Source organism: Podarcis tiliguerta (genome assembly GCF_965153285.1).
Source record: "Podarcis tiliguerta genome assembly, chromosome: 9".
NCBI lineage: Eukaryota > Metazoa > Chordata > Lepidosauria > Squamata > Lacertidae > Podarcis > Podarcis tiliguerta.
The window spans coordinates 39,306,319-39,330,227 of record NC_139542.1 but is presented as its reverse complement, the minus strand read 5'-3'; the positions used below and the strand labels follow the sequence as shown (position 1 = coordinate 39,330,227).

General features: G+C 44.0%; 1 long non-coding RNA gene across 1 annotated transcript in view; it reads right to left on the bottom strand.

Annotated features, from left to right (window-relative positions):
• Positions 1-22,236: 22,236 nt before the first annotated feature.
• LOC310685474 overlaps positions 22,237-23,909 on the bottom strand; it is an 84,595-nt gene continuing 82,922 nt past the window's right edge. Inside the window, exon 2 of the long non-coding RNA XR_014515307.1 lies at positions 22,237-22,389. This is a non-coding gene — a long non-coding RNA (uncharacterized lncRNA). The remainder of the gene's footprint in view (positions 22,390-23,909) is intronic.

The following is a 23,909-nucleotide window of genomic DNA, read 5'->3' as shown; positions in this document are numbered from 1 at the left end:
CTCCTATGATCTTGACTTCTTCATTTCCTTGCTAGAACATATGGGGCTGAAAGTAAACAAAGGCAAGAGTCTTCTAGCTGGTAAAAGAGGGGAGGTAATCAATGTACAGTACCCAAAACCTTGCTGGGTCTGCAAATAACCATGTGGGACAAGGGATGGGTAACTGTCAATTTTGGTTTCTATCTGTTTCAGATTTTTTCCCAGTCAGTTCACCACATTCCTTAATCAGCTTGCATTTTTTTTTAAAAGGCCTCACACAAAAACCAAATAAAACCATTTCAGTTCACGTTTCACATAATGAAATTTGTCTAATGCACACATTTTTGCCAGCAAAATATTTCTTTCTCTATAGTACCGTATTTTTCGCCCTATAGGACGCACTTTTTCCCCTCCAAAAATGAAGGGGAAATCTGGGTGCGTCCTATGGGGCGAATTCAGGCATCGCGGACCTCTCCGCAAACAGCAGGAGCGCTCCCGCTGCTTGCGGAGAGGTGCCTGCATGCTGAAGCCTGCGCGCGCTGAGCTCAGCGCGTCCAGGCTTCACGGACCTCTCTGCCAGCAGCGGGAGCGCTCCCGCTGCTGGCGGAGAGGTGCCTGCATGCTGAAGCCTGCGCGCGCTGAGCTCAGCGCGTCCAGGCTTCGCGGACCTCTCCGCTAGCAGCGGGAGCGCTCCCGCTGCTGGCGGAGAGGTGCCTGCATGCTGAAGCCTGCGCGCGCTGAGCTCAGCGCGTCCAGGCTTCGCGGACCTCTCCGCCAGCAGCGGGAGCGCTCCCGCTGCTGGCGGAGAGGTGCCTGCATGCTGAAGCCTGCGCGCGCTGAGCTCAGCGCGTCCAGGCTTCGCGGACCTCTCCGCCAGCAGCGGGAGCGCTCCCGCTGCTGGCGGAGGGGTGCCTGCATGCTGAAGCCTGCGCGCGCTGAGCTCAGAGCGTCCAGGCTTCGCGGACCTCTCCGCCAGCAGCGGGAGCGCTCCCGCTGCTGGCGGAGGGGTGCCTGCATGCTGAAGCCTGCGCGCGCTGAGCTCAGCGCGTCCAGGCTTCGCGGACCTCTCCGCCAGCAGCGGGAGCGCTCCCGCTGCTGGCGGAGGGGTGCCTGCATGCTGAAGCCTGCGCGCGCTGAGCTCAGCGCGTCCAGGCTTCGCAGACCTCTCCGCCAGCAGCGGGAGCCAGCACTGGGCTCCCACGGCTTGCAGAGAGCTGCCTGTTTGGGGGCTGGGGTCGGGGGAAGCTCGGGCTTCCCCAACCCCGCGCCTGGGGGGGAAATAATTTTTTTCCTTTATTTCCCCCCAAAAAAACTAGGTGCGCCTTATGGGACGGTGCGTCCTATAGGGCGAAAAATACGGTATATGCATTTCTGTGCACACATTGCCCGAAGATAGAGTTGCCATATTTAAAAAAGTAAAAACCAGGACACCCCGACCCAGGACAAAGCGCCACCTTTAGGAAATTCCCCCAGATGTTAATTCCGCCTTTCAAATTCCAGATGAATGCCAGCCCTACCCTAAGATGTTGTTGTTATACACATTTTTGGGGTTGGAAAACTGCACTGCAAAATTCAGAGAAGTACGAATTTCAAAGGATAGCTGTATTTCCATCTGTGTGTTGTTGTGGGAAGTGCAGGTTACTATCCAAATTTCTCTCTCCTGCTCCCATCTCTAGGTGGAACAGGGTTTGGCAACTGTACCAGCCCAAAAGATGACCTGTTATACCATGCTGGTACCTACAACACCACATCGGCTCAGCAGCCTGGGTTGGCACTGGTACAGGACTGATCTGCTTAATATGAAGCAGCAGCCATCATTTTCAACCACATAGACATAGACATATGGTTGAGAGTCTGGCCAAACCCAACGCTCTGGTGGGCCCACCTTTATGTGTCAGAACCATTTGTCATCCTAATGCTCTAAGTTTTGGAAGGGCCAAGCCGTATGTAGGAGGTCTGTGCTTAGAACTTCTGGGAGTGTTTTTCTTCTAAAAGCAGCTCAGGATTACCAACTGCAACCCCTTACAGAGACAAAATTCCCAACAACCTTAACAAACTACAGTTCCCAGGATTCTTTGGGAGAAACTATGATGCTAAAGTGGCACAAGAGTGCTTTAAATACATGGTGTGCATGGGACCTCTGACAGGGAGACCATGGAGGATCTTGAATAGTGGTAGGTGTATCAAATCTTGTGCCCTTAAGGCCTTATAAAAACAGTAGCCAGGAATGGGATAGAGGGCTTGTAACTTGGAAAGAAAGCAAAGCAGCTGGATGAATTTGCGGTGTATGTGGTGCCTTGGGTTCTTTTTGTGGTATTCTTTCTGGGAAGAGGAAGTGGGGGAAGAGGGAGCTGGTATTTGTTGGCGGGTGGGTAGGTGGGTGGGAAGATGGACACACTAATGGAAAAGCTCATAAAGTGTGTTCAGGACTGAGTTAGGCCCCAACTAGACAGGCCCTGAATCTTCCAAATGCTGCTGAGAATGGAAGCCATATGTACCCGGTATATTCTTGCCTCTGTAAGTTCCAGTGTTACTTATCCATGCCGTGACAGCAGCAGCCAGTGATACGAAGCAGGGAAATGCAGATGCCATGATGTCATGACATGGTTAAGAGAGGTTACAGAGGGGAGTGAAGGGTGATGTCTACATGGATGCATCCACCCTAGCTGGAGCCTCCACTACTTTCAGAAAAGCTGCTTTGCCAACTCCACATCTTTCATTCTCTGAAACAGATGACCAAAACCAGCACAAAGCAATTCATGAAACACCCTCCAAATCTGTTATTGTGAAGTCTACTGGTGCTGTATTTGGTTCCTTATGCGAGGGATTTTACTGAGCAAATTAGAATGCATTCCCATAAAAATATAACATGTGTCCACTTGGCAGAGTAATAGCAATTCTGCATCACGATTTGGCATTGGTAGCGGCATGCAATACATATTCCATTTGTGAAACACGCTATAGTGTTGCGCAAGGGCGGCAACTGCAGAAGTTGCTCCCAAATCACCATTCAGGTATCTTGACTCTAGGTATTAGCGGGATGTAAAACAGAGCAAATGGCTTAAACAAACCCTGTGGCATAAGGGAGATTGATGCTTTAAATTTGAAAGGCAGCTCTTCTAGGGATTTCCAGACTCCCCTGCAATTGTGCAATATACGGGTCATGGCACAAACCTGAAACACAAATGCACTGAGATACACCCAAGGAAAACATGCAAAGGTGCACTCCCTCTGCCAGACACTGATTTAGTGGCTGAAAATAAATTTATTTTCAGGTTAACTTTCAGCAAATCCCCAGTCTACACTCCTAGGCAGTCCTAAAAATACCCAGCAATCTGCCTAAATTTGTCCTGATATGTGTTTTCTGCATTTACCCTTACTTTTGTCAAGTTTGGCATGTCAGGATTCAGGACCATCCTCAAACTTTTCCAGCATTGGAGCATAACAGGATTAGCTTTGTATGTTTAATCCAAAACTGATTGTTATATTGCATTGCATGTGACATTTTGTATTGTGGTTTTAATGGCATATAATGGCCCATCTTAGCTCTCCTTAAATGATGTGCTCCTCCTTCTCCTTCTCCTCACTTCTCTTCTGCATTTGTAAGAAAAGTTATAATAGTCACCTCTTAATTTTAAAAATAAAAATAATTCATAATGAATTGTATAGAGCCGTGCTCCTGAGTAAGTGCTTCAGCAACCATTTGTCAAAAGTTTGAACCAAGGTCATATGTTGTTTGAACAGGCAATTGGTTCCCACTCTAGGAAATATCAACATGGCTTGCAGAAGTGACCTCATGCACCATCCTGTGTATTTTCTCTGTGTGTATATACTGTAGTTAGTCTTGCACTTAGGATTTTTCATAGCATGCGAATTTGGTGCTGGGGTAGGGATGGATTATCTGAGGAGAGAGTGCCTGTGAGAGTGCGGGGCGGCCACACTCACTGTTGTTGAGGCATATCAAACTGTAGATATACACAAACATATCTTCCAAAGAATATTTGCTATCGAGACAATAGATTCCATCACTGGTAGCTTTATTTTCTGTATACCATTGTTGGCACTACCTTAGAATGTAAGCACCTTAGAATGTAAGCATAATAATTTTACACTGTGTGTGCTTGTGATGTGTGTGTGTGTGTGTGTGTGTGTGTGTGTGATTTCTTGGCTAACATTATCCTCATTAAGTCCTGGGGCAGTTCAGTTTCCTAGCACTTGGCTTTGGATGTCAGTCGACCATAGATGAGTGAAGTAGACCCAGTATTTCAAGAAGAAATAATGCTGTTTTCTTCTGACCTTTTTTATCAGCTGATTATCAGTAGTTCAGGGCTTAAACTGGCTAAGCCTGGATATACGGGATCCCTTGTGTTCACCCCCATCCTGACAAATAATTCCTCACATACCATTTGAGGATCCTGCCTTCCTTAAAGCAAGGCAAAGCTTGAAATTTTTTTCTTTCTGGGTAGGCCACTCTTATCATCACATGGCCCACCTCACACCTCTTCTGGCCCAAATAGTTGACAATTAAATCAGAATGCTCTGCTGTTCTGTATTGCAGTTTCCTACTGTTTGCCTCTACTTCAGGCATTGCAAAGGATTGACAGACTCATACCAGATCATTCTATCAGTGCTTATTCCTGCCAGAAATGTGGTCCTTTCACTAATCTCTACATGGTATCGCATCAGCTATATGATCTTTCTTCTTCTTTTTTTGGAGAACAGCCGAATTTCTCTATGGGCTTGCTTTGCAAGACGAAAATGTCTTGCGATTCCTGGGGGGTTTTTTCCGCTCCCCACCCCCTTTTTCTAAGGCACTAAGCTGCTAATAGCCTTTTAGCAGCTAATCCCTTAAGCCTTTAATAGCCCCTAATAGCCGCTAAACCGCTAATAGCGCTAATCCGCTAATCCGCTAATGGGCTTGCTTTGCAAGACGAAAAAACCACTAGACGAAGAGACTCACGGAACGGATTTTTTTGTCTTGCGAGGCAAAACTTTAATAAGAATGTTCAATAAGGGAAAGTCTGCCTCACCTGTCAGCTTTGCATCTGGTGTCCTGTGAATCAGGCAGTGGAGACCTTGCTTTTTTTAAAATGTAAAATCTCTGCAGGATTTAAGGCACAAAATGTACAATCTGAATGCTGCCCTGCTCTTATTGTTGATGGATGCATTGTGCATTGGTGAAAAGGAGCACTGACACAGGAGCGTCTCCGCTGTTCTACCTGGAACTCAAACATGAAGATCCATTTCTTAAGTGCTTTACCACATATTTGTACCATGGTAGTGCTGCTGAGGTTTACCCACTTTAATGGGACGCGGGTGGCACTGTGATCTAAACCACTGAGCCTCTTGGGCTTGCCGATCAGAAGGTCAGCGGTTCGAATCCCCGTAATGGGGTGAGCTCCCCTTGCTTTGTCCCAGCTTCTGCCAACCTAGCAGTTCAAAAGCATGCCAGTGCAAGTAGATAAATAGGTACCACTGTGGTGGGAAGGTGAATGACATTTCCGTGCACTCTGGTTTCCATCACGGTGTTCCATTGTGACAGTAGCGGTTTAGTCATGCTGGCCACATGACCTGGAAAGCTGCCTGTGGACAAACACCAGTTCCCTTGGCCTGAAAGCGAGATGAGCATCACAACTCCATAGTTGCCTTTGACTGGACTTAACTGTCCAGGGGTCCTTTACCTTTACCCACTTGAGATCTTTGTGGGTCCCCACTCACCAGCAGAAGACTAGTGAAAAAAGAGGTTGGAGGTAATCAGCACAAGCTTCAGTACTCTGAAAAGAAGCTGGAAAACAAGTAAGTCTCATACAAATAGAACCATTTTTTCATTTAAATGTCATTGTGTGTGTGTGTGTGTGTGTGTGTGTGTTAAAAAGATCTACACAGAGCAACAAAATCAGAACACCACACAGGGAAACCCATGGATTTCATATTTTAATAGTTTAATTTATTTTTTCTTGCAAAACATCTGCAGGCTGGAAGCTTTGCCAGTGTGTTTCCAATTAATGCTTGACGTTGCAAGCTAATGGCATGGATTCCACTCAGACATTTTACATCACCATCCACTGCAAGATGTGTTTTCTGTGGAGCTGGTGCACACTGTCATTTGACAGTTCTATATACAAAGCATGATGCAAACGGAGAATAGGCTGTGCCATATTTAAACAAAGAACACATTCAGAACTATTCCTCGAGCCTCTAGAAAGCTGGTAAATTTCTGAAAGACATTGCCAGTGAACACATTGCTGGTGTCTTTATAATGCTATCAAGGACAGCAGAAAGCTTATTTCTTTTCTGTCAAGCTGCACTTGCCTTATACCTGTTGTTGAACTGGGACAGAGAGCTCACCATGCCGGTATCGTTTTCAACAGACTCCCCAGTGGCATATTCAGTAGTGATGCTCAAACACAGGATGGGTGAAAACAGAAGTCCTAAGCGGGCACAACCATGAAGCGTCCATAAAACATAGGTGAGAGGGGGTGGAAATGAGTATGCTAGGACTGCTCCCTCTTTTGTCATACCCATCTTCCTGAACTTGTGGAGGGCAACTGTGTAATGCAGGGACACCCTGTGTTTGTGGAGGTTTTCCTTTTCGGAGGAGGTTTGGATTTCCTTACTTAAATGAAGTGTCAAGGTCCTACCATCCTTTTTTTTTTTGACTTTGGGGGTGGGAGGGGGAAGCCTCATATGACCACCTGGAAGGGTTACTATTATGTGAGCAGGTAGCACTGTGGTCTAAACCACTGAGTCTCTTGGGCTTGCCGATCAGAAGGTCGTCGATTTGAATCGTGAGCTCCCGTTTCTATGTCCCAGCTCCTGCCAACCTAGCAGTTTGAAAGCACGCCAGTGCAAGTAGATAAATAGGTATTGCTGTGGCGGGAAGGTAAATGCCATTTCTGTGCACTCTAGTTTCCATCACAGTGTTCCGTTGCTCCAGAAACGGTTTAGTTATGCTGGCCACATGATCCGGAAAGCTGTCTGTGGCTCCCTTGGCCTGAAAGCGAGATGAGCGCTGCAACCCCATAGTCGCCTTTGACTGGACTTAACCGTACAGGGGTCCTTTACCTTTCTTTTACTAGGTGCACCGAAATATATTATGGTCCTCCCCAGCAGGACATGCAGCAGGGTTGGTAGGTTCTGGTGCACTTTGCACCTGCTTGCTTCCTTTCCTGTATCAGTGGAGGGATAGGGTTTGGACTATATGGCCTTTGAGGATCTCCCAAGCTGCCGGTGGCTCCATCAGGTTTGATCTTTCAAAATTAATAAGCAGGGTTATCTTCTTTGAGTAAAGTAGGTCAAACCCTTCTACTCCAACATGCACCGTCACTGAAAAGTTTAATGGAATTTACCCACTCCTCCATCTTTTAGGGCTTTCTATTTTTTGACACTCCCCTCCCTCAAAATCCTAGCTGAAGATTTTGGTTCAGGATTAATCTTGAATTCATATACAGCTCCAGTCCTGCACATACCAAAGAACACACACATAATCAAATCAAGATTGTTTGTTTTTATCAGTACAATTTGCAGCAATGTAACTATGACAGTTTCTAGGCACAGGTTTTTCATGCATATTTTTTCTGGATACTATGTATTGTTTTCTCAACCAGAAAAGGGGAGGTGGAAATACACTTGGGAGATACTAGAGGACCGAGAAATGCCTCAGGCCATCTTCCTTGATAGTAAATAGTAGTGGTATCTGGTCTTAAATTGTGTGTGTATCTAATTAAAACCAGCAAAGGTACCTCTGCAACTAAAGCTATTCAAATGAAAGTATTTGGACAAGAGAGCTGGAATATGATACCTTAAACTATTGCGCCAGCTACAAAGACAGCGCTAGTGTATTCAGAACTCACCCATCGGGCTTGATGACACTTTTCAGAGAATGTCTTCTTTATTTTTGCTCTTGAATTGATACATTTACTAGTGACCTAAGATTTATCCTGTATCTGTACATTTTTTAAAATGTGAGTTTGTTTCTGAGTCACTCTCTGCTTCAGTCTGGGTTTCAGGCTCTGAGGTGCTCTGCATAAAACGAAGGGCTGTTGTCCCTTTTTACCAGGGGCACCAACTATAGGGGGCTCTGGGTGCCCAAGCACCCACACCACAGGGCCCCTAATACAACTTCTGGTGCCTCGCAAAGCCCTGGAAGTCAACTTGAGGCCTTGCAAGACCTTGGAACCTGACTTCCGGTGGTACTGGAAGTCAGGTTCCGAGGCCGGGGGGGCATGTGTGACATCATGATGTCGTGTGCACTGGCACCCATAACCTGGGGCCCAAGTTGGATATCCTGCTTTTTACTATAATGGAAAAATTGAAAATTGCTTGCTCTCTCCCCCCTCCATTTGGACAAATCAGGTCAAATTTACAGGCACAAGAGTTGCTCCAAAGTAGATTCGTCACCCAGCAGCTGCATGTGGAGGAGCGGAGACACGAACCCGGTTCACCAGATTATGAGACTACTGCTCTTAACCACTACACCACACTGAAGAGCTATGACGCTCATTTGCTTGTTTATTAGTTGTTCAAGCAAATCCATGTAGAATTATTTAAAATAAACCAGTATGGATTGTCTGAAATGGAGTTCCCCACATGATGAAGAACCATACTTTTCTGGGGCTCTGTTTCATGTGGGGAGCCTTCATGAGTAGCCAAGGCTCCTGGATTCAGATAGTTACCCTCCAACTCATGAAGAGCAACCAGGACCATCACTGGAGTGGCGAGCAGAGCTGGCATGCTCATCCCCAGTACCCATATTTAACACAGAATCCGAACAGCTAAAGAAGGCATATGTTTCATTTCATGACAGCAGTTCAGTAAGATTTCTCATTATCTATAGCAGTTAGCAATAATGGGAATATAAGGAGGAAACTGGAATTATAATTAGAAACAAACAAATCTATCCTTTAGAATGGTACAAAACTGTGAGGAAGGGATTGCTAATAAAACCTTTTAAATGCCCCTGTATGCCTTGAAGCTGTGTAGAATGATTGCAATTCTGGTGTTCTGGAACAATCCAAGCCCAAGATCTACCAGGCTATGGGGAATTGGAATAAGTGGATCTCTGGCTGAGCTTGCCCTGGCTTGGCTGGGGCTATGCTGGCTGAAATCTGTCATTCCAGCTTAACTGGATATGCTAGTACAAATCCAGCATCTCTGCTCAGCTGGGACTCATCTAAGACTGGATTAAGTCCTGGAAAGGGGGCATTCTGGGGAGGTGGTGAGAGTGGGATGGGGCAGGGGGAGAATTACCCCTATTCCAGACTCTTTTTAGTCATACGATCTAGCAATCCAGCAGATGTTAAACTGGCAAAAAGGGTGATATAAGTCAAACTTGTTTTAAAGGTTTGGTTCCCCTTCTGCCACGCTCAGAGTTTCAAGTAGGGGTATATTATGTTGGCACAATTTTCCCAGGCATAATCACACTGGCTTCCTATAGTTTGGGTAGATCTGTACAGCTGCAATGCTCACTTAACCTGGACGTATGCTCCACTGAACTCACTGGGACTTCCTTCTAAGTATAGGACTGCACTCTTAATGTAGGAAGGTACAAGGACACGTGCAAAGAAGCTGTGATTTGAATTCACAGCCTCCCCACAGCTGGCTATTTAAACCAGTTTGTCCATTATGTTTACGTGGTGTGCGTTCTCCCCCAAATGGACCTTGCTCCTTACCTCATATACCAAAGCAGATGCTAGCTGTTTCAAACCAGGCAGGAAAGATTAGAGAATAGAAATAAGATGTTTGTTTACTAGGCTCTTGATGAAACAACCACCATCCAACTCCCACATGTATTACAAAAAGAAGCAAAGATTTGTTTGGGTTTATTCTAAACAGAATCAACTCTTTTAATAAAGATGTGTGTATTTGTTTTGCATGAACTGGGCAGATCTGTATTCCATTAGAATCTAAGATAATCCAACCTTTTAGAAAATTGATAATGAAGGTCAATCTCTCTGGTATCTTTGCAGATAATTCGATACATGTTCCTTTGGACTATATCTTCTGCATTTAAGTTTTGGCACCAGAACATTTGATGGCTACACTGTTTGCCGTTCTGTTCTCTTTGCCAGCTGCTTTTGGGAAAATCAAAGAAAATCTGAGGCAGGATACATCAAGCCACAGTTGTTGACTAATGTTTTATAGCTCCCTCATTCTTTATGGGTTTATAGGTTGAACATCTCATTCAGTATTTCTAAATTGTTCCTTTCCGGGCTTCTAGAGTGTTCAGTTTCACTGTTGGTAGACTATGTTGTAATCATAAAACAGGTTAGTATTCTACAAAACCAGTTTTCTTCTTCTTTCAGTAGCCTTGACTTCTTTTGGTGCCACTGATGCATCAATAAAATAGAGTGCCTAACAGCACCTTCTGAAAATGAAAATCTATGTGAGGGTGGTTACAAATATGGTTGGGCAATATACTGATATATTGTCCCAAACCAGTTTGAAGTCCATATTGTGATATCGGTTTCATAATTTTTGACCTGGCAATATATTGTGAATCATGAAGTTTGTGTGTGAGAGAGCACACTTACTATGCAAAAATCATGATGCAGGAATAACCGTAAAGCCAGCCAATGCTTCTTCATCCTTGTTTCAGGCATTGTGATATATTGGTATAGTGGGATGTTTCACTGGTGATATATCTTGATGTTGAAAACCAGATATCACTCAGCCCTAGTTACAACTCTAATAATTGCTTCAGACCTGCACTTAGCCATGCAAGAAGCCACAATATTTGGGGGCATTTTGCAGGGCACTCCAAACCCCCTTTGTGCTGGGCCAGGTAGTGGTGGATTGGGTAAGTCAGTATCTTATCCATGCCTTCCATATTACTGATAGGGGCAATGGAGCCTGAGAGTGTGCGGCTTGCCTAAGACCACCTAGTGAGTTCATGGTAGAGGTGAGAATGGAGCTGGGGACTTTCTGTTTCATAGCTTAGTCCTTTGGCCTCTGCACTAACCAATCAGGAACAGCTATAATATGTTCCAGCTGCTGCTTATCTTGCTGATCTCCAGATGAATATAATTTCTGATACTTGGTCTACCGTTGCCAAAGGATCCCTCCAAAGGGTTGCAAACCCTTTGGCAGCTGTCTTCCAGGCAGAAGGAGACTTGAAGTACATATTTGCAAGAGAGTCTAGCTACAAGCTGAGACTCAGCACGTCACTGAGAGTCATCTCTCTGGTGTGGTGCATGCTGAACACACAGCTTCTGATATGGTAAGTGCAATCCCCGAAGAGCCCTTATTAGCCAGTAAAGTGACATAAGATGGAGTTGCTTGGCCATCAGCTTAATTTCCCCAGAAAAATTTATACACTTTAATCATAGCCCGATACATTTCACTTTCTATGCAGTTTAGCTTTAGACCTTTAATAAAATATTATTAAAATCAACATCTGGTTATTAATATGCAATATGATTTTTAACACTTCAGTTACAGCCTTTTCAGACATGCCCCAGGTGTTGCCCTCCAAATGCCTCTCATTAACAAAAGAGATACGAGTTGGGGGTGCACTAATGAAAGAATCCGGCACTTTATGAAACTGGCCCCCAAATGGGGCCATGCCCTAAGTTCTGGCAGGAGTGGAGATTCCATCACCCTGTTCAGCATAAAAGAATACTTAGGACGGAATGAGGAACGCCTACGAGACGTGCAATCTTTGAGCAAACACAGGTGGAAAGATCATAGCGAATTTCAACAGCAGCATTTTATGGAATCCATGAAACCTATGACTTGGCAGAAATGAAGCTTCCTCTTATTTTCTTAGGGAGAGACTAATGGAATAGACTCCACCATTTTGAGAGTCAGCAAAATTTCGTAAAGATAATCAAAAGGAAACGAATTCTCCAAAGCAACAGGCAGAGGGAATGGAATCTGTCTCCTAGCACTTCCTCACTTACACAATATATCTCCAGTCAGCCAAGTAATTCTGATTTTCTTAGCCACTCAGGACCCCTGCAGATGTCCTTTTTATCATATATTTGTGATGATTTCTGTTCATCATACTATCAAGGTGGTTAAATGCAACCCCGCTTCCAATATTATTTTCACTTTAAAAGGTTTTGGGATGAACATACTTCTTCCTTTCCAATCAGTGCCTGTCCTATAGATTTATGCTGAAATCCTGTGTGTGTGTGTGTGTGTGTGTGCGTGCATAGGAGTCAAATATGAGGGGCCAAGGTCCCTTCAGCCCCCCCTAAAATATTTGAGGGGGTCATGCCCCCCAAGTTGATTGGAATTGCTATTCAAATGGTGTGCATGTGCCGTGTGATATGATTGATTATGAGGGGCAGGGTTTTCCTGCCTCACCATATTTTATTCCAGTTGGCACGTGTGTGTGTGTGTTCCCCTATTTTTGCTGCCCCTTCAGATGGTAATAATGCAGTAACATTGGGAAAGTATTGAAGAGCACATAATAAAGTGGACTGAAGTGTGGATGGCTCAGTGTAAATCCATCAGGAATGCATTAGCATTACATCAATGACATGTTGTAGAATATACCTGTTAGTCACACCCACCCATCTATTAGTATTTAAGAATTCTGATGACAACCTTGGGTTGTGCTTCCCTTCACTGCATGCAAATTGATTATTGAAGTAAGAGAATCAAGTGATGTGAGCAGATTTAATGTCTGGGGGGCGGGGGCGGGCAGTGAGAGAGGGAGAGAGAAATAGTAGTATTTAGTGTGGATGGCTCAGTGTTCCTAAGGAGCAGGAGGATCTTTATTGAGTCATCAATAGAAGTGGCGCTTTCTAGGTTTTCTTAAATTTGATGCAAACATGTTTTCTCCTGCACTTGAATGGAGAACCTGTGGTTCTCCAGATATCACTGGACCACAACTTCCATCACCCATCAGTGTTGGCCGGTGGGATTTGGAGTCCAATCTCATCTGGAGGACCACAGGTTCCCATCACTGCTGTAACCGGTCTGATTATTCAGTGGTACCCAGATTCCCACTAAGTGAACCAATGAGAAAGGACATAAAAGGCAAAGGAAACAATAAGGAAGGTGGTTTTCTTTGGGTGCATCAGAGCAAATGCATCTTTAGTGGTGCTTTCTTAAAGGTGTTGTGGGATTATTTAGTCAGTCGTATCCCACACTGTGCCATTTGGAATATGCGCTGACTTTTAAAAGCAATTTAACAAGCGAGCATGTTAGCATATGGCAAGTTATTTCTGCTAGAGTCTGTAAAAGGTCTTGGCACAGAAAAGGTGTGTGATAAAGTGCATTCCAAAGAAAAAGCTCCAAATTAAGTATTTGACAAGGGCTCCCCAAGGTGTCATGGCAGATTGGGTGGGGAGTAAGGTGGGGGGGGAGAGGTGACCTATGGAGCTGGCAAAAGCTCAGATCATTTGTGAAAGCGTTTCTGGGCTGCCAAAATAGCAGAGAATTCTCTGAAGGATAATTTGCTAAACCAACTGAAAAAGAGGCAGTCATAAATAAAGGATGCAAGCAGATGTCTGTCCACTCCGGAGTTAACTCTAAGCCTATTAAAACTTTAAATGCTACCTTCCTGACGGTCCCGGAGGCTTGAAATAGTGCACAGCTAGGAGTTTGCTGAGGATTCAAAGTGTGGTTGCTGAGCACCTTCAGGCTCTTGCCTGAAGAACTCCAAAGCAACAAGTTGTAAATCAGCCTGCTGAGGAGAATCCAAGCAGCTCGGCTCCAAACCGAAGCTCAGGGTCCAGCAAGCTTCAGTGATTTCAGAACCATAATAACACTCTTGTTCTCGGTCTCACCCATATCGTGATTTACAGCACTGAGTGGAAGCACAGCTGAAAGTACACGGCTCTTGCTTGCTTGCTTGCTTACCTCCCTGAGAGCGCTGAAAGATATTAGCATGCATTCTGCATCCAGCGTCAGTGCATAGTACAATTTCTGTGTGTGCTGATGGCCAAAATACAAATGTTACAAGCTACAGAAAGCATGTGTGTGTGTATCTCACTTTTTCATAAATGCTGTACAAAGACTTTATATATTTTTAAATTATTTGTAACTATGCATTTTCAGTATATGAAGTCTTTTTCACATCATTCATAATACAGGAGGAAACACACACACACATACAGAGAGAGAGAGAGAGAGAGAGAGAGAGAGAGAGAGAGAGAGTTCATAACATTCTGCTTGTTGGTCATCATTAAAGCATTACCTATGGCTTTGATATTGATTCATACTCTTCTTTCCCTGGAAAGTAGGAAGTTCCAGGAAGCATCCACAGCCTTAGTGGGTACTCTGTGGCCCTCAAGCATTGCTGTTGGGGCCCCAAATGTTTGCCATCCAGCTCTTTGGGGACAGTTTCCTTCTGAGGGGTGAGCGGCAGTAATGTAGGGCACACAAATATTTCTAAGTCCCACTGATTTCTCAGTGAAATAAGTATCATTTTTTAATTTTGGGTGCATTAGGCACTCAGACTACAACACTACACACATTTAATTGGAACTGGACCCCATCAAAAGCTATGACATGAGTTTCCAAGTAGGCAAGGTTAAGAATGAATGCCCTGAAGCTGCTTTTCAGAGGCATGCATGCTCCTTCTTTCCCGAATCATGGCCATCTGCAGACAAATGGCTTTTGTCCATTTCTCTGCAGCATTTCAAGTGTTACCTGGAAAAGAGCTCATAGCAGCACATATTCTGCAGGTCTGCAACCGATGTATCCAGTGCTCATTTTAATATCTCTCTCTCATTTGCAGTTATTTGGACAGAAGCTAGAATAATGCACCCCCACGCAGGTCACAAATACCTGGAATGGGTCATAGAGGTTTAAAATGTTGTGTATGTAGAGAAGACCACCAACATGTCTGCCTTTCTCTTTCAGAAATATTCAAGAATTTAATTAGTTTTTCCTTAAGAGCCAGCTTAGCGGGACCAGGAGCAATTTGCAAGATGATCCCATTCATTTCATCACTCCATTGAATCATACTGGATTAGGGAAAGTGACTCCCATGACAAAGGCAGCTAAAATTTTTCTACCTGGTAGGGAGGTTTCTTCCATTCATAGATAGCTTGTGAGCAATCATGAATCTGCATATATTTTAAATGTATCTTATTCACATGGTCACATTCACACGAGCAATAAAACAGCATATTCAGTTACCGGTATCTCCCTCTCCTACACATGCCCAGCTTTCCAAATCTCTACTTTTACTGAGACCATAATCTCATTTTAAATTTTCTCATTATTACTTCTAATGGCCAAGTTACAAAACTATTTTCCCCCTACTTGGTGTATTTCGAACTCTTCTGCTGTGTGCAACTTGTCTGGCTACATTCTTCTGCTTCTACATCATGCACCCTGCTAATAGGTGTCTGAGTTCTTCTTGGTTGTATGAATACAATCTAACAAAGAAAGAATTTGAATTCTTCATTTATGCCGCTAGGCTTTTCCAGAACATAACAGTGTGGGGCTATTCCTGGAATGTCTCCCCAGGACTTGGCAATACATAAAACTGACATGGCTGTCTGCTGATGCAAATTGGTGATGGAGTTCTATTAAAACCAAGACCATTGATTTCAATGGATCTATGCCATGTGAACCACGGAGGAATGGCCATCTGTATTGAGCCAGCTGTGCTGTGGGCTACACAATCCAGGGGGGAAAATGCAATCATAAAAAATGGTGCTGTTTTTCTAAATTACTCTGCCCTTGTTTTCCAGAAAGGTTGAAAGAAACCTACTTCCCCTGCTGATCTTAGCTCACTGAACATGTTAAACAATTTTACATCGGTATAAAAGTTTCAAGGCTGTGCAGGTTCTTTAAAAGCCAGATTTCTACCCAGAGAGTCTTAAATATGGTCTCCAAATCTCTTGATGTACTACTAACCATCTTGTTTGTCAATTATTTTGATGCCAGTCTATTTATTTCCTTTGTGAATTGTTTCCCATTAAACTCCCCAAAGCAATTAACAATGAAAACATCAACAGTAAAAAACACCTATAAAAATAATTTCAAGTCCAATACAGATTGGGATTTTTTAAAAATCTCCTCTTAAAAGGCTTGTTGGACAAGGAAGGGCTTTAATAAGTGCAAACATGATAATAGGGACAGCATGTATATCAAACTTTATCACCTTTTATGGCTCTTCTTGTATCACCCTCTTGTTCTAAATCAAGGCAACTCTATAACCAGCTCTTCACAGTAAGAGATGGTTGTAGTCATGTGGTATCATCTTGGCTTTTGTGTTATATAAAATATAGGTTAGGTAAGTTTATAATGAATCTCCAGTGGCATCTAAGAGGGTATTTGTTTATTCTGAACAGTCTGCATCCCAAACACTGCTAGGTTTATAAGTCTTTCCAGAATTTCATGGAACTATAAAATATTTCTAAAACAGTAAAACAGCAGTCTCTCTCCATACACCTAAACATTTAGATTGGTTTATTAAAAGTTTGCTTGTTTTCAGTTCCTGGAAAGAATAGTGAAAGTAAGTATTCCTAAATTAACTGGAACCCTTTTCCCAGCTGACAATGATTTAAAAACAAAATGCTAACTTCTTGAACAGGTGCCTTTCAGCTCTGTAGGTTACCTTCCCATATTTAAATTCCATGCGATTCTGATTTGCATTAAGGCCCAAGGGGGGTGTGAGAAAATATTTCTGACCACTCTTTGGAGTGGTCCTTTTTCTCCTCTTTCATTGCAAGCTTTAACCAGTTTTAAGTGCAGAGAGTGAACCAGTTCAGGCCTGTTCAGTTTCTCCCTCTTCCCCAAGATCTATATCCTCCTTTTTATTCTGTGCATACTTTTCAGCTTGCATCCTAAGACTAGAACTGGTCAAGACGCCCTAGTCTTAAATGGCACAGTCCACAAATAGTTTTATCACAAGACTTGCTTTTGTGTAGTTTGGTCTGTCTGACAAGGGTGAAGTTCATGCTATGATTGGAATATTAAGATGACAGAAAACTCCTTCAGAAGAGGTATTTGGGACAACTGTCCAATTTGAACAGTGCTTGGACCAGCATTTTAGGGAAGATACTGGTAAATGTATTCTGTAGGCTCCTTAAAAGGTAAAGGTAAAGGTACCCCTGCCCGTACGGGCCAGTCTTGACAGACTGTAGGGTTGTGCGCCCATCTCACTCACGAGGCCGGGGGCCAGCGCTGTCCGAAGACACTTCCGGGTCACGTGGCCAGCGTGACATCGCTGCTCTGGCAAGCCAGAGCCGCACACGGAAACGCCGTATACCTTCCCGCTAGTAAGCGGTCCCTATTTATCTACTTGCACCCAGGGGTGCTTTCGAACTGCTAGGTTGGCAGGCGCTGGGACCGAACAGCGGGAGCGTACCCCGCCGCGGGGATTCGAACCGCCGACCTTTCGATCGGCAAGCCCTAGGCACTGAGGCTTTAACCCACAGCACCACCCGCGTCCCTTAATACCTCTCTAAAGTAGGCTCCTTAATACCTCTCTAAAGCTGCCATCCAATGCACAATTAGTTGGAAGTAGGTTACAGCAAATAATGTGAGGCTTGCTTCCAACAATAAGCATACAGATGATCAGTCTGAAAATTATTTTTTCAACAGAGAAAACAGGGAAGTGATTGTCTGTGAATAATCCAGATTTCTCTGCAACTGAAGGGAAGGCTACAGTGTTCCTGAGCTACAGGGTCTCAATCTGTAGGCTTCTGAGTCAGAGCCAAGGCTTCTTTCTTCCCTCCTGAGAGAGAGAGAGAGGAAAAAAGCAAATGGTCTTGTGTCTAGCATTATAAAACATCTGGTAGAACGATCACAAAGGAGACTGCTAAGCATACAGTTTAACAGAGCTGCTGGGATCTTTTTATTACATTCATTTTCACACACACACACGAACAGAGACACACACTCATAAAAAGGTTGGAGTTTACTCAATTTTGCTAATGCTTTTGGAATTTTATTAATCAACATTAATAAAACAGTGACACCTTTTAAAAAGCAACGGAGAGGAAAGTTTCCAAATACTTCCAATCAAAATAAATAATTTTAAACTTCATATTACACTTTAAAGGTTAAAAAAAAAAGGAGAACCCTTTTGGGAAATGGGTGTGAACTTTAAATTATCCCCATTAACACCAGAACTGGAGATGAAGGCCAAAATTCTTACGTTCTTTTGAAAGCTCTTAATAGAAAGCTAAGGTGCTGCAGTATCAATAAAAGAGTGAAGAAGTGAGGTAGGAATCTCTCCCCCTGTGCTCCAGGTGGAAGTCTGAAGCACTATTGACTACACTGTGGTGCCGAGTCAGTGGGTGCTTCCAGATGTCCCGTTTGCTGAGCATCCTTTCTGATCTGTTTGCGGGGAGTTTAGATGGTGTTTCTTTCCAGTGCACTTCTCCTTTGTTTTCCTTATCACAAAAAGTCTGAGATTTTAGCCTAGCGCAAGCTTGTTGTGCAAGACCTCTCCATCAACTATGGTTGTGAATTTGCTGGTATGGGACAGAATCTTTCCCCCAAATAGCAACAGTCTTGAAATGCCTAGAGTGAGGGTGCTATCAAGCAACATGCCAGCTGTTCTGTTGTGGAGGGATATGAATGGTGTACAGGCACTAGAATTTCTATCCAGAGACAACCATGTACCACTGGCTCTCTCCATTATACCGGGTTTCTGTTATGTCCACTATATCAATGCCATTTTCTAAAGCCAGTACTCCAGTTCACCTGTCTTGGCTTGGAGGCTTCTAGCATTCGCATATAACCAGTTGTATACTGTCTCTCTTTCTTTATGTATCTGTGGCATCTCCACCCTGGCACCTTTAGCAGGAGATAGTGACACACTCTTCTTGGGACCTTATGCAAGCAAAGTCTGCCTTGGAAGATTATTGAGCAATGGCTCCTCAACCTAAGCTGAGCCAGGTCAACCAAACTATGCCCCTTATCCCCTGTCTAGACAGCAGCTTCCTGTGTCTCTTCTGGGGAACTATATAGTAGAACCAGTTCAGGAAAGGACCTGGAAAGACAGGCACCCTTGCCGCACCCACCCAGGAGATTGTGGCAAAGTGGATATTATTATTATTATTATTATTATTATTATTATTATTATTATTATTTTATTTGTACCCCACCCATCTGGTTGGGTTTCCCCAGCCACTCTGGGCAGCTTCCAACATTGAATGGCCTGCGTTTCTTTATTTGTTCAGATATCACTGTGAATCTCAGGAACAGGGATGGGTATTCACCAGTTTGGGACATAGAGAGACTGAGAGCATTTAATAGTGTGGCTAATTTCTGGGGTTACAGACATCTGGAGCACCACTTCTGTACAGTTGAGCTAAGCATTCTTCCTGATGAAGATTGGAAGGTGGGTATTTACCCAGAATTCATTGGATTCTCTCTCTGAACATTTTTAGAAGCTGTGAAAATGCATCATCTGTTTTCTTCTTCTGTCAGTCATGTCACCGTTGTCAGTTATTCTTTTGCCTTTCATTTTTAGGTGGCTGCATGCTGCCTAGAAAGCTGATACTAAATGCTGATACAGAAGAAGAAAAACCAATGGATTTAAAAAAGGGATCAGAGGAATCTTCATCATATTGGCTACCAAGTCAGACCACAGATACTTTTAACTCACCACTCCCTATGCTGGCAGGCAGTGGATGTCTGCAGTCCAAGACAGGAGCCTTTCTCAGCCCTATATGGAAATGCCAAGGAAGAACTTGGGATCTCTTTTTCCAATCAGATGCTCCGTCACTTTGCTGTGGCCGTGCCTCAGCACATAGGGGCTCAGCAAAGGTGTGATGTTTGCTGTTTGAAACTTCTTCGCTCTGCTCTTTGGTGGTTACGGTAAGTGGATTTATTGTGTCTGGTGAGGTCTTTCCTCAGTAAGTAGAAGTGAAAAAACCCCCTAATGTTCTGCCCTTTTCTGGCAACACCTTTCATTTGGAAAGGTTCGCTGATTAGTGTTTGTGAGTGGCTGATCCAAATACGGTATTTTTTGCTCTATAGGATGCACCGGACCATAGGACCTTGTTTTAGAACGGGAGAACAAGAAAAAAAAAAATCTCCCCCTCTCTGCACAGCGCCCCTTCAGCAAAGTGGCAGGAGAAACGGAGCCCCTTCCATTTCTCCTCCCATTTAGCTGAAGGGGCACCTACCCTTCAGCGAAAGGAACCTGAAGCCTCCAGAGCCCAGCGGGAGCTCCTGCTGCTCTCCGGAGGTTTCAGGCAGCTATCTTTGAAGCCTGGAGAGTGATAGGGGTTGGTGCGCATTGACCCCTCTCGCTCTCCAGGATTCAGCAGAAGGCATCCCGAAGCCTTCGGAGCATGGTGGGAGCTCCTGCTGTGCTCCGGAGGCTTCAGGCGGCTATCTGGAGAGCAAGAGGGGTCGGTGCGCACCGACCCCTCTAGCTTTCCAGATAGCCTCGGGTTCCTTTTGTTTGTGGGGTTGGTGGTGGGGAAAGCCGAGCTTCCCTCACCCCCAGCCCCGGGGAGCTGCTCCCCGACCTGCTGCCTTGGGAGCGCAGTGCGGGTTCCTTTTGCTGAAGCCGGGAGAGCAAGACTCTCCTGGCTTCAGTGAAAGGAACCTGAAGCCTGCGGAGTGCAGCGGGAACTCGCACTGCGCTCTGAAAGCCTCAGGCAGCTATCCCTGAAGCCTGGAGAGCGAGAGGGGTCAGTGCGCACTGACCCCTCTCGCTCGCCAGGCTTCAGCAAAAGCAACACAAAGCCTCCGGGGTGTGGAGGAAGTGCTCCCTCTGCACTTCGGAGGCTTTGCGTTGCTATCGCTGAAGCCAAGGAGCCTGCATTCGCTCCATAGGACACACACACATTTCCCCTTAATTTTGGGAGGAGAAAAAGTGAGTCCTATAGAGTGAAAAATACGGTAACTGCTAGATTTTATATTATCAACATGGGGACTCTGAAGCAGAAGACATTACATTAGGTTACCCATGAAGACGCCCACTGACTATTTGTCAAAAAATGAAACAAAACACCCAGCTTTTGTACTTGAGAGATGCTTGACTAATGCCACATATAGTTTGGCCCATTCTTCAGGATTTCTAGAAGCTTAGAATCTCTAAAGTGTTCTTCAGCCATTAATATTCCTGTTTCATTAATGCAGGAGCTGTGTCCACTGAATAGACCTGCCCCCTGTGACATGGAATCATCATAGTGTAGAGTTGCCATACATCCAGAATTTCCCAGACTTAACTGGAATATTGCAGTCGGAGGCAGTGTCCGGGCGGAAATTGCTAAAATGTCTGGGAAAATCTGGACGTATGGCAACCTATATTGGCAGTGTCATTTTGGGCAAGTTTCCTTAAAAATAGCTCAAAACCTTTGGGCTTTATCTTTGCAATTTTGCTAAAGAAGCTCAACAATGTTGGCGAACAAAAACTTTTCTGTCCGGATTTTCACTGCTTGAAATATGGCAACCCTATTATAGTGCAGGGTTTCAAGTCATGTGGAAGCCTTTAGTTGTACACACAAGGGCTCCATTGCCACAGATGGCAGCAATCTTTGTACAAAGACTAGGGGAAAGGCTCCTTGGCATGTCCTCATTCCCTACGCCCATGTTGGAATGTGTCCTTCAAATACGCTGGTGCCTCTTGCGTGTCTGGATGAAAGATGGAAAGAGATGGGTGTCTAGAAACTTTGGCTTTTGCATGGCAGCAATGGAGGCTAGTGCAACTAAGCTACCTCCTTCCCTATATCCAACCCAGGGGGGGAGCATCTGGCTGTCAGCTTCCTCCTCCTTAGTCTCAGTGTTGCCTTTGTAGAATTCAACAGGGAGGAGGATGAGAGCAAAACCAAAATTAGTTGGCTCTTGCTCAGTGCTTTTTCCAGCAGGAGCTGGTCAGAACTCAGTTCTGGCACCTCTCAGTTGGGCACCATTAGCATTATAAGAGAACAAGAGAGGAATTTGTGGTGAGTTCTGGCCAGTGCCTTTTTTTCTAATAAAATAGGTGCCAGTACTCACCATGAAGTCGTCACAGTAAGTGCCACACTTTTTAACAACAACAAAAAGAGGTGCCACTACTGTGTACCCTTGAGTACCCATCCCCCAAAAAGCACTGGTTCCGGCACCTCTTTTTATAGAAAAATAGCTCTGCTCTTGCTAATATTGGTTCTATTCTGCCAGGTCCAATGGGCACCAACCAGCCTCCCCTGAATATAGTTTGCTGCACAAGGTAAGCATTGCATCTCACCCATTTTTGCTTTTGGCTTCACCCATCACTGGTATGTGGCCCACAAAAGAAGGTAGTCCCCAAGCCAAAAAAGAAAAAGGTTTCCCACTTCTGTTTCAAAAAGACAGGAGTCTTGCCAGAGTCTCATCAACTGTAGATGAATCATTAAAACATGCCTCTTTGAATATCACTTTATTTTTCATTGGTGGCGGTGACCGTAAAGCATGGCATCTCTGATCAACCTCCTTGTGTCACAGTAGTTGTCACTGGAACGCTGTGCTGGCATTTGTTTCCATCCTGGACAAGGCAAGAGCTCCTCTTGTATTGATCTATAAAGCAGAAACATCTGTTAGAAGTGCTGCTGCAGGCTGCCTGCCAACTGGAGAGATGCTTACGGTTAACAAGCCCTTGTCCTACACTGTACATGTTGCAACAGTAAATGCAAAAGCATAATAAGACCATGTGCAGATTCAGAGTTGAAAATTAAAGCACTGAGGTCAGTGGCAAAGAAAACCTGCCAACAATATTTAGTTCAGCAATACATTTTTGTCTACAGAACAGCCACTTTACTGGGTGAATGATATCAAAGCACCTTTTTGCCTTGGTTCCACTTCTAGCTCTTTAGGTTTTTCTGGCCTGCAATAAAATTCAAATTCCAACAGGACCCAATCCAACTATATCAGTGGGGGAGTTAATTATGTACTTCTCTCTTTTAAAAGACATGGGCATTAATAATATAATTAAAAAAAGATGTTCTGGGTTGCATCCAAGATTAGTCTCAGAGTAGGCCCACTTAAATGATGAGGCGTGACTAAGTTAGGTCCATTAATTTCAATAGATCTACTCTGAATAGGACTAACATTGGCTAGAACACAGGCCAGGATTACAAATTAGCATGGGGCTGAAAAGTGTGGCATGGTCTGTAATCCGCCTCATACCTACAAATTATAGCCCACTTCCCTGGGAGTAAAGTCCACTTATTTTGGGCAGCTTTATGTATGTCTGTATCCACATGCTTAGAACAGAACAGGAAATCAAGTCTCCCTCTGGAAAATTAAAGCAAGATGTAAATCTGTATATGACTATCACCTAGATTAAATTATCCTGTAAAGATGAAATACAAAGTTATTATTCTTGAGAATTTTTAAACTTTGTAATAGCTGGAGACAAACAAAGCTATTCTGGTTGGAGGCTCTATCAAACTGAGCTTTGTGACCATACAGTTCTTTGTCAGATCAATTATTCAGTTGAATCTCTTTTCAAAAATGTTTTCAGATGATAAATTAGGAGAGTCAAAAAAGAAATATTTAGTTAGTCAGTGGAAGAGTTTCAGTTCCAGCAGAAATGTAATTTAGTTCTCAATGGGTCCCGAAATGAAAGGGGAATAACTGAGGAAAGAGCCAGCTGTCACTGCAGAAGGAATACCAGCTATACATCCTGCAGCATATCCTAGTCATGTAGAATAATATCTTTCCAAGATTAATGTCCAACATTTATTTCTAGTTCTGCAAATGGCTGTTGGCAATTTCTCCTACATCTAGAAAAGGCCAAGTAGTGTTTTTAATAGACTTTTTGGATTTCAATGATTCCACAGACTTCCTTCTGGCACCACTACCACTCCCCATATCTCGAAGAGGAAATTACAAAGCAATTGCAACACCTAGAAAGACAAAGGGGGACCACATGGGCAGAACACAGAATGATGCCAGTAAAGCAAATCCAGTAGAGAAGCAGTTGGAGATTTTTTTTTTTTTTAAAGTCTTTAGAGTCAAAATTTAATCCTCTCTTCTTTTTTGCTGCTGCTGATGTTGCGAAAGCTGGACATTTGGAAGATCACTTTTAAGTGATT